The sequence below is a fragment of the Mastomys coucha genome, unplaced genomic scaffold, assembly GCF_008632895.1.
Source record: "Mastomys coucha isolate ucsf_1 unplaced genomic scaffold, UCSF_Mcou_1 pScaffold7, whole genome shotgun sequence".
NCBI lineage: Eukaryota > Metazoa > Chordata > Mammalia > Rodentia > Muridae > Mastomys > Mastomys coucha.
In genome coordinates, this window is record NW_022196913.1 from 77292349 (window position 1) to 77303764 (window position 11416).

Here is an 11416-nt window from a genome sequence, read left to right on the forward strand (position 1 = left end):
TTTTTTGAGACAGGGTTTCTCTGTAAGCCCTGGCTGACCTGGAACTCATTCTTTAGATCAGAGATCCACTTGTGTCTGCCTCTCTTTAATCTGATAGGATTAAAAGGCATGTCCCACCACTGACTGGCCACTTCTCATTTATTTAACCGACTCACTGGCACTGCTCCAGATATAACAACTACCAGACCATTTATGTGTTCCTCAATGAGGTTTTAGAGTATGTATCTATTTTAGATATCTGTATTTCACTTTGTGTAGTCAAGTGTTTGGCTGGTTTGTTTGCACGTACACCATGTGCGCCTGATGCTTGCAGAGGTCAGAAGAGGGCACAAAATCCCCTGGAACTGTAGTAACGGATGGTTGTGAACCACCATGTGGTTGCTGGGAACTGAACTTGAATCTGTTGCAAGAACAAGTGTTCTTAACTGCTACTGTCTGGTCCCATCCCCTTTTAGGTTGGTGACAACTCACAGTTTCACAGATGTCACATGGGCCCTCTACCTCTGAGCCACTGCCCAGCCCTTTGCGTCCCTGTGTTTGCCTCTACTGGACACTGTGTAAATGGAATTTCACAGCATACGGCGCTCTGTAGATAGCTTACTTCACTTAGCATGCTTTACTTTGTAGAGGAGTAGGGAAGGGGGTGGAGGTGAGCAGATGGGGAGGATTTTTTTCCTGCAACACAATTTCACATAGCTAAGGCTGGTCACAAATTCCTGATCTATCTGCCTCCACCCCCTCAGTGCTTGATTTAGAGGCTTGAGCCACCACACCCCGTTTAGCAGAATGTTTTCAAGTTTCATAGTGTTGCAGTAATAGCATTCCAGGAATCCAACCACTCCGTATAAAAGCACATATACCTCAAGACAAGTTATAAAGGATGTCTACTGCAGGATACCTCGTAGGGAAAAGAAAAGATAAGAAGGAAAAGAAAAACTGGCAATGCCATGAATGTCCACTGATAGGGAAGGAATGTGTGCATGAGTGCACACTCCCACAAACATGCACAGTCAAACACACACATCGCATACTACCAAAGAATCCAAGAATGAGTTAGTATAATGCTTGTGGAATTGAAGAGAACTCCTTGAGCCAGAAAAGTCAAGGCACAGAATATAATACTCTAACCAGTTGGATGAATTGCAGGGCTGAGAATTGTACCTAAGGCCTTGCCCATGGCAGGCAAATGCTTTACCACTGAGCTATATCACTGGCCCCCTAATCCAATTTTTAATGAGTCAGCTAATTTTTGTTTGTTTGTTTGTTTGTTTTGTTTTGTTTTGTTTTTCAAGACAGGGTTTCTCTGTATAGCTCTGGCTGTCCTGGAACTCACTCTGTAGACCAGGATGGCCTTGAACTCAGAAATCCGCCTGCCTCTGCCTCCCAAGTGCTGGGATTAAAGGCCTGCGCCACCATCGCCCAGCGAGTCAGCTAATTTTTAAAAAAATGTTATATTTATTTCATGTAGATGAGTTTTTTGTCTGCATGTATATTCATGTAATGACTGCAGAGGCCAGAAGAGGTCATTAAATTCCTTGCAACTGGAGTTGCATCTGGTTGTAAGCTGTCATGTGGGTGCTGGGAGTCAAGCACAGGCCCTCTAGAAGAGCATCCGGTGCTCTTGACTGGCTGCCTTTCCAGCCCCAAGCCATTGTTTAAAAACATTCTCCTATGTACCTAAACCTCATGCCCAAATCTGAAGAATCTTAAGCTGGGTTTAAAGACACCAGAGATGAATTCCTTAGGTCAGAAATCAGTCAGTAACTCTCAGAAGCCACAGGACAATCTCCTTTACATGCATGGACAATTTTTACATCTATATTTGAAGGTTAGTCTTTACTATCAACTTGCCTGGATTAAAAGTCACCCAGGAGACTCATGAGGTAAACTTGTGGGTGTTTCTTTCTGTGAGGAGAGATTAACTGATGAGGAGAACCTATCCTAAGGTGGGCAGTGAGGGAAGCATTCTGGGCTAGGGGCGTGGCCTGAATAAAGGGACAGGAGGGGCTGGGAGGAGAGATACTGAGAGGCCAAACCTACTCCATCTTGGGACTGGCCACTATCTTAAAGGAAAAAGAGCCTGAACCCAAGCTGCAGTCAAATATCAGGAAGGACCATGGCTTGTCCTTGTCCCTGTCACTCCCTAGCTACTTCCTAGCAACAGTCAATCAAGATTAGTCTGGTTGAATCAGATGTACTTTCAGACCCTTTGTGATTGTTCATGGTTTGGCTTACAACTGTCATCACAATAGTCATTCAATAAGATGCTTGCCAGGCTGTAAACCCCTCGCTTTCTGGCCATTTCCTATAAAACCTGTCCCACTGAGGGCTCAGGGCTTCAACCTCCTGTCCTGGTGCATCAGAGGTGGCGGTGATTGAGCCCAAGCTTGAGCTTGAAATAAAGAGACCCTAGTGCATGTGACTGCAGCAGAGTCAGCTCCTGGGTGGTCTTTTAGGGCTCATGAAACCGCACAACAATACAACACACAACAATACAACAGCTTAGTGATAGAATGATTGCCTCGTGGGCAGTCCTCAGCACTGCAGAGAGAGAGAGAGAGAGAGAGAGAGTCAGACAGACAGTGGCAGAGACAGGAAGGGTTGGGATTATAGCTCAGTAGGTGCCGTACTTTCCTAGAAGGTACAAAGACCTAGGTTTAGAGCTGACCACACCCCAAATTAAAAAAAAAAAAGAGGGCAGAGCCCCCATCCCCTTAAGAGCCAGCATTCATCTGTGCATCACTTTTGATGCTGAAGGTCAGACCCATGGTTTTCTCTGCCATGATAAACCAAATCCTCCAAGCCACAAGCCAAGACTGAATCCTCTGGGGTGGGGGGGGATGAGATAGCCTAGTGGGTCAAGGGCTTGTTCAGCAAACTTGATGACCTGCATCAGATCTCCAGAACCCACATAAACAGTGGAGAGAACTGACTCCTGAAAATGCAAACTGCAGTGTGCCTAGCCATATACACACCAATAAAAGTAAATAAATGAATAAGTAAATAAAAATAAATAAAACATCTTCCCTTTAAGTTACTTCTGTCAGGCATTTTGTTACACTGATGGTAAAATAACTTATATGGAGTACATACACATAGAAACCCGGGTTCAATCCCCAGCACTGCAATTTAAAACATCAGTTATTTTATTAATTCTTTGGGAATTTCACATCATGCACCCCGACCACATTCATTTTCCATTCCTTCTATGTCCATCCCCACCTTTGTGACCTCCCCTCCAAAAGAAAATAATAGTTAAAAAAACAAATACAAACAAAGCCAAATCAAACAAACAAACAAAACCCAAGTCCTATCTGTGCTATCTACATACTCATTGGAGCAACTCTCAGTGGCCTGCCCCTTAGGCAGAACTCAGTGGTTCCCCTCCCACACCTCCACCAGAAGTCAGCAGCTGTGGAGCACGAACTTTAACATCCTTAAAGGATGCTGTTCCTGCAAACAGAGTGGACATTTCTAAAAGCCACCAGACTCTATGCAAGAATTACAGCAAGCATGCAAAGAAAAACAATACAAGAGCAAGATTCTTTGTGTGCCCAGGACAGCTTGCTTATACCGGGAAGTGGACTGGTTATAGCTTGTTTATATGGGCAAGTGGACCATCTATGCTGCACAGACTAAGCCCAGCTTCTGGAAACAGGCTAAATGTACAAAACGGGTTGTGTAGTGTCCTAAGTATGTTGAGCCTAACTGCAGATCTAAGAGATGCCTGGCTATTAAGAGACTTTAATCCTGGTCTCGGTGGCTCATACCTTTAATCCCAGAGCATGGGTGGCAGAAGCAGGCAGATCTCTGTGAATTCAAGGCTAGCTTTGTCTACATAGCAAATTCCAGGTCAGCCGAGGGCTATATGGTGAGACTCTGTATCAAAAGACAAAAAAAAAAAAAGATATTGAGCCACCTTTCCTGGATAAGTGTAGCTACCACTCCTCACCAGAGAAGCCTCTTTCACAGCAATTAGAAATCACCACAGAAAACCACAACTGCACACAATGCAGAGATCAGCCCCAGTGGACTCATCTATATCTGTGCCTCAGGGAACATTTCAGAAGATGGGGCAGATGGAGGGACTAGAAGAGTTTTAAGAGCCAGAAAATCAAGCCAGGCTGTGGTTGCTCACGCCTTTAATCCCAGCACTTGGGAGGCAGTCAGCCTGGTCTACAGAGTGAGTTCCAGGACAGCCAGAGAAACCCTGTTTCAAAAAAAAAAAAAAAAAAAATCAGATAGTCTGCAGTAAACAGATCATCTAGAAATAGCTGCACATGAAAGGAGAAAATTCAAGGGTTCCAACCCTAGACAGTTACTTCAAGAAGGAAATTAGCTTTCCCTGGGGATCAGCCCCTTATTGGTGTCCTATGTAAATTGATCAGCCCTGAAATCATATATACACCAACAAAAACATACTCTACTAGCTGTGTTTACATATAATTGAGCACACACACACACACACACACACACACACACACACACACGCAAAGCAAACATACGTTTGTAACAATAATAAAGAAAAAAGAGGCTATCCATCTGAGAGGAGGATGGAAAGAGGTTCAGGGAGGGTAGCTGGGAGGGGTGGGGGAGGGGAGGAAGGGGAAGTAATATAATTCTAGTTCAGTTAAAAACATATTTTAAAATTTTTTATGAAACAGAAAAGAGAAGGTTGAGCATTTGAACTGGGAGGGGATTAGAAAAGAGAAGTCAGAGGTCCAGTTCTAATTGCTTTTGCTATGAAAACAATCAAATCATAAAGTTGTATTCACTTAAAAATAAGAGGGAAGAGTTGTCTAAAAGCAGTTAAAACTCGATCAGCACATGCTGTATTCATGTAAAATATCATGAGTAACACACTAATCCACACAAGGAATACATGCTAGCCCCAAATAAGATAAAACCCTAGCATCTTCAGCCGCAGCAACAAAAACCCAACCAACCAACCAACCAAAGCTAGGCATAGCAATATAATGCCAGTGAGTAGAGGCCAGCAGGAGGCTTGTGAGTTCAAGGACACACTGGTAACAGCTCACTGTAGAGTGTGTGCTTCAAATGCCCTGGAATGATCTGATCTCCAGCACCAAAAGTAGGCAGAGGGAGAAACAGGAAGAGCGATGTGTTGACAGAGGAGATTGATGTGTCTGCAAGCCAGGAAAGGCTGTGATGGCTGCCAGCTGCCAGAGGTCAGGGGTCAGCTATGCAAAGGATTCTCTCTCAGAGCCTCCAGGGAACCAGTCCTGCTGCCCCGAGAGCTCAGACTTCTGACCTTTGGAACAGGGAGAAAGTGAAGTTTTCTTCCAAGTCATGAGCCTGTGATCATTTGCTACAGCAGCCTAGAAAACTAGTACATTCACTGTCCAAATATGGCTGCTGTGTTATAACCATTATATCCCCATGTCACGGTATTCAATTAGAAAGATGGAGTGGGAACAAGGAAAAGCTTTTTTAAAAAATTAGTTAGGAGGCTAGAGAGATGGCTTAGCAGTTAAGACTACTGAAAGCTCTTCCAGAGGTCCTGAGTTCAATTCCCAGCAACCGCACGGTGGCTCACAACCATCTGTAATGGAATGCAATGCCCACTTCTGGTGTGTCTGAAGACAGCTACAGTGCACTCCTATACACAAAAATAAATAAATACTACTTTGCTGGACAGTGGTGGTGCATGCCTTTAATCCCAGCACTTGGGAGACAGAGCCAGGTGGATTTCTGAGTTAGAGGCCAGCCTGGTCTACAAAGTGAGTACCAGGACAGCCAGGACTATACAGAGAAACTCTGTCTTGAAAAACAAATGAAACAAAACAAACAAACAAAAAATTTAGTTAGAAAATCTTTATTTATGCTCCTCATTGTTTGACTTGTTTGATAAGTTCATGTAACTTAAAAATTAAATTACTAGTTGTGCAGAGAGCCCAGGCCCAGGTTCCACGTTTGTTCTTGGAGCAGACAGGAAGAAATCCTGCAGACGTGCCTCTCACACAGTGCAATGCCTGCTCCATCACCTGTGAATGTTGGGCCGCTGTGGACAACAGGAGACTGGTGTGAATAGTTCACTCTGACTTTACTCCTGGGAGCTGGGGACCTGAGAGGGAAGGAAGGACCCCCCTGCAGGGAGATTAGCCACACCACAGATCCATAGCAGTGACGGGGTGCCTTGAAGATATCGTAGGGAACCACACCAGGTGAGGAACCTTTAATCTCTGATGAGGCATTAGCCACACTGCTTCTGTGCTTCATGCACACTTCACACATTGGAAATTGTGAAGGGAGATGCCAAGTGGCTCACTTGTGACAAATGGTGTCAAATGTGTCTGAATGATACCTGTGGTGACACCCTCAGTTTACACTGAGTAACCATGTGATATTGGTCTACCAAACATTAACAAACCTTACCAAGGGAAGAGCTAGTGAACAGAGAACATGCTCCCAAACTTGTAAGCATCCTGTTGCTATGTTTCCAAGAGAAAGACATTGTAGAAGTTGTTTGGCCTGGGCTGGGGAAGTGTAGCTCAGTGGTGAGATGTTTGTCCAGTAAGCATGCAGCTTTAGATTCACCTCCCAGCACTGGGAAGAGGATGATTTTGACCTCAGAAATGAATGATTTGGGTTAGAGACATGGCTCCATGGGGACAGTTATTGTCCGTGCTAGGAACTGAGCCCAGGACCTCAGGCATGCTGAGCATGTGGTCTGTCACTCAGCTGCCCCAGGTGTCCGTACAGTTCTACAGTCTGTGAGAAGCTCCCATGCAGATCCCAAACTCTGGCGTTTGTACCCAACTGATTTCTCACAGCCTGTGACACACACTGCTGTGCTGTGTGAAGCCGGTCCCAGCACAGGCCAAGAGACAGCTGCTAGCTAGGTCCTGGGGACTTGAGAAGTGGGGGATGAGGGGAGTGGGGAGATAGGGGTTGGGGTAAGGGGGTGTGGTGTTTGTCTTGCTCTAGAGCTGTGGCTCTCAACCTTCTTCCTAGTGCTGTGACCTTTTAATACAGTTCCTCATGTTATGGTGACCCTCAACCAAAAAAGTATTTCCATTGCTACTTTATAACTGTAATTTGCTACTGTCATGAATCATAATGCAAATATCTGTGTTTTCTGATAGTCTTAAGTGACCCCTATAAAAAGATCATTTGCCTCTCAAAGGACTCACAACCCACAGGTTGAGAACCACTGCCCTAATGAAGTCTTTATCAAAAGGAAGAGAAAAACAGCATTCTAATGGATACACTGGGACTGGCACAGTGCTGCAGGGCCTTCTGGGACTGCTGGAGGACAAGGTTCACAACATGAAGTTCTCTGTCTCAGGCTGTTTCCCCAGGCACACAAGTCAACAGCTGAACACACCCTTCAGCTATCTGCTCATTTGGAGACTGGAAAGTTAAACACAGCTCATACTGCATTTGAGAGACTTCCTACCACTAAGATTCCTTGACCGTCTGGGATGCTCAAAAGCTTCCAAGAAAGCAGCATGTGGCAAGGTTGGGTGTTAGATCTGGGACACTGCAGGGTCCTTCCCTGCCTCCCGCACCATGCTTTAGTCTTTTAGCACTTGATAGTCATTAAACAAATACAGGTAGGTGCAGCGGTGGCTCGATTCCCAACACCAAAACAAACCCAAACAAAGGATATGAAGACAAACCTGGTATAAGGAGGTTTACCTGGGGGAGGGAAGGGAAAGAGGGCCTGGAGAAGGGGTAGAGGCAGACAGAGGGAGCAGAACCAGGAGGGCAGAGAAGAGGGGATAGAGGATGACAGAGAGAGAGAGAGAGAGAGACAGAGAGAGAGACAGAGAGAGAGACAGAGAGAGAGACAGAGAGAGAGACAGAGAGAGAGACAGAGAGAGAGACAGAGAGACAGAGACAGAGACAGAGACACAGAGAGAGACAGAGAAAGACAGAGACACAGAGAGAGACACAGAGAGAAAGAGACAGAGACAGAGAGAGAGACAGAGAACAGAAACAGAGAGACAGAGACAAAGAGACAGAGAGACAGAGAGCAGGGGTAGCAAGCAGTGCTTTTTATAAGCCACCTGGTGCATCACCTGCATCACCTGCACCTGGTGGCATGGTGGCAGGTGATGATGTAAGCAGTTGCTAGGTCCCTGGGAGAGTCCTACTGGCATGGCCTGTAAGCTGACACCTTATATGAACATGAACATGAAGAACCAAAGTGTGTGTGTGTTTGTGTGTGTATGTATATGCTTATGTATAGATTATATTATGTATTGAATGACAAAAACACTAAGAAATTCTGTGTACTTACTCTTCGAGATAAGATTAGAATTTAAACCCAGCAAGACTTGAGTATTTATTGCCACCCAAACTAAACACACAGGCAGTGTGTGTATCATGGAAACTGAGTCTCACCCTTGGCAGACCCTTCACTGTAGGCTCTCATATGTGTGGCCTTGTTTAAAATAACAGTGCCTCTGAGGATGTTATGGATTGGTCGTCTGCCCTGTGTACTCAGGTGCTGATTTCTGTGTGGGAGATCTAGTTATAGTCCACACAACCAGCACTGTAACGGGCTTTGAGGAATCTTCTGTAGCAGCGTGATGTAAAGAATGTTCCCCAATTATCTCTGAACAGCCAAGGATGGACAGAGGAGCTAGAAAGGCTGGACTTCTGATCCCAGAAGGAAGAGGAGCCAGGGAGAAGGATTTGGCCATGAGGCAGGTGGGGCTCCAAGAGAAGGAAGCCCATGAGACAGAAGAAGAGGAAGAAGATTGGCCATGAGGAAGAGTCACCAAGGGAGTTCTCCATGAGCACAGACAGCTATAGTAGAGTGAGCCAAGGAGAGACTGAATGTAAGTAACTGGGAGTGAGTGGCTGGGCAGTAGCTAGAGAGTGGAGAGGGTTAGGAATATGTGCTCAGTTATTGTGCTTTAAACTTGCTGAATAAGGGCTGGAGAGATGGCTCAGCAGTTAAGAGCACTGGCTGTTCTTCCAGAGGTCCTGAGTTCAATTCCCAGCAACCACATGGTGGCTCACAACTATCTGTACTGGGATCTGATGCCCTCTTCTGGTGTGTCTGAAGACAGCTACAGTGTACTCATACATAAAATAAATAAATAAGTCTTAAAAACAAAGCAAAATAAAAAGCAGAACTATGTTGGGGGCTGGTGAGATGGCTCAGTGGGTAAGAGCACCGGCTGTTCTTCCGAAGGTTGTGAGTTCGAATCCCAGCAACCACATGGTGGCTCACAACCATCCTTAATGAGATCTGATACCCTCTTCTGGTGCGTTTGTACTTGTACTTATATATAACAATAATTAAATCTTAAAAAAAAATAACTTGAATAAATCCACAGGTCTCCGACTCAATCATTGAGAGCTAGCCTGGTTAGAAAAAAATTGTCACTTTAAATTTCATCCGATAGTGGTGCATGGTCCTAATCCTAGCACTCAGGAGGCTGAGGCAGGCAGACTGGGAGACACACAAGAAGTAGAGTGGAAGGACATTCAGTTTGCGGGGTTTTTGAGATGGCATGGAGGAGAGCTGTCTTTTGGGATGTTGGCTGTGGAAGAAGGCCAGCTGGATGCTTTCTCTGTCTCTCTGAGTTAACAGGCTTTCACCCCAGCATTTGGCTCTCGAGTCTTCATTGTTAAAAATCAAACAATTGAGATTTTGTTTAAAAACAAGCAGCTCAGAAATAGAGCTGTGTGGCTTGCCTGGCTTGTGTGGACTCGGGGTCAGATTCTCAGCGCCCAGCAGGCATGGAGGGTGACTCTAAGAAGTGTCTTCACATAGGGTTCACAAGGTTGATGTTTCCTGTCACAACCAGATGAGCGGACCAGAAGGGAAGATGGTGTCCCAGCTCTCTGGTCCTCAGTGGGAGAGGGGACACTGAGCCCCACAGCCACTGACAGGTGTCTCCTTGATTTCAGCAAGATGGCGTCTCCTGTCCTCAGTGACCAGACATCTGCCAGAGCCTCAGTGACCATGACAGGACTGCGACCCTGTCAAGCCAGTGGAAACTTGGGGTCTTTGGTAATTATTAGGGTTTTTTGAGGGGCTGTAGGAAGAAAGAATACACTGGTAGAAGAAACCACAAATTTTCCCTGCTCATTTTCAGTGCATGTCATTTTCTCTTTCCTGTGAATGGAGGTTGGAGCCTGGGGCCCTCAGCCCCAGGAACCATCTAAGGTGGAATCTCACACCTCTATGGAGTTTCTCAGGAGCTGTGCCGTGGGAAACTCCGTGCACCGCTCTAAGGGCTGCTCTGTGCTGACGCTTTAAAACACACAGGCTCTTAGTTATTTTGCTTTTATTCTTTAAATGTTGTAGTAAAATAACCACAGTACAAATGCCACCATGTTAACTTTTTAAAATTTAGTTATTCATTAGATTTTTGGTGGTTTGGGGTTTTCTTTTATTTTGAGACAAGAGCTCACATTACCCAGCCTGGCCTTGGACTCCAAACTGTCTCAGCCCCAAGTGTTGTCCACACCACACCTGGAGGTATACCACTTCTGAGTGCGCAGTCTCTGCCCCCTCATGTTCATCCACAGTGAGCTGAGGCTATCCGCTACCCGTTTCTACTTTAAAAAATATATATCTTGTTTCCACTTCTCAAGTTTTTAAAAGATTTATTTATTTTATGTATATGAGTACACTGTTGCTGTCTTCAGACACACCAGAAGAGGGCATTGGATCCCATTACAGATGGTTGTGAGCCACCATGTGGTATTGAACTCAAAGACCTCTGGAAGAACAGTCAGTGCTTTTACCCACTGAGCCATCGCTCCAGTCCTCCATTTCTACTCTTCCAGTTTCCATATTAACATTCATTTTCATTTAACGTGAGGTCTCCTTTCTCCTCTCTGTATTTTTTCCCTCTGGTTCTGAGACTTGAACTCAGGGCCTGTGTATGTCACCGCAAGCACCCCACCAGCTGAGTTACCCAGACACCATTTCCCCTTCCCATGGTCCCCGGTAGTGGCCACCCCACTTTCTTTCTCAATGAACTCATTCACTGGTGGCATCCTATAGATGTGGGATCAGACTGTGGGTTTATGTCCCCTGGCGTAATGTTGTCATGCGTTACCCATGCTGTAGCATGTGTCACAAGTCCCCTCCTTCTGAAGGCTGAATTTATATGCCATGTTTTTTATTTAAAAGTTTTGTCTTAGTTATTGTTGTTGTGTGTATATGTGATATATGTGTGAATTAGTGGTTGCAAGCATGCCGTGGCTTGTGTGTGTGCGCATGCAAATGAAGTCAGCTCTGGAAGTCAGTCTTTTCACAGGGGCAGGAATTCCAGGGGGCTAACCTCAGGTCATCGGACTTTTGCCCTCTGAGCCTTCTCATCAGTCCTTGCCACATTTCATTTACAATTCCCCTGATGGACTTTCAGATGGCTTTACCTTTTGGTTACTGTGAATAGTACTAACCTGAACAGGGGGATACCGA

General features: G+C 45.3%; 1 long non-coding RNA gene across 1 annotated transcript in view; it reads left to right on the plus strand.

Moving 5' to 3' along the window:
- LOC116082195 overlaps positions 1-10047 on the plus strand; it is a 27268-nt gene extending 17221 nt beyond the window's left edge. The window contains exons 3-4 of the long non-coding RNA XR_004115206.1: positions 8593-8810; positions 9892-10047. This is a non-coding gene — a long non-coding RNA (uncharacterized LOC116082195). The remainder of the gene's footprint in view (positions 1-8592; positions 8811-9891) is intronic.
- Positions 10048-11416: the final 1369 nt, after the last annotated feature.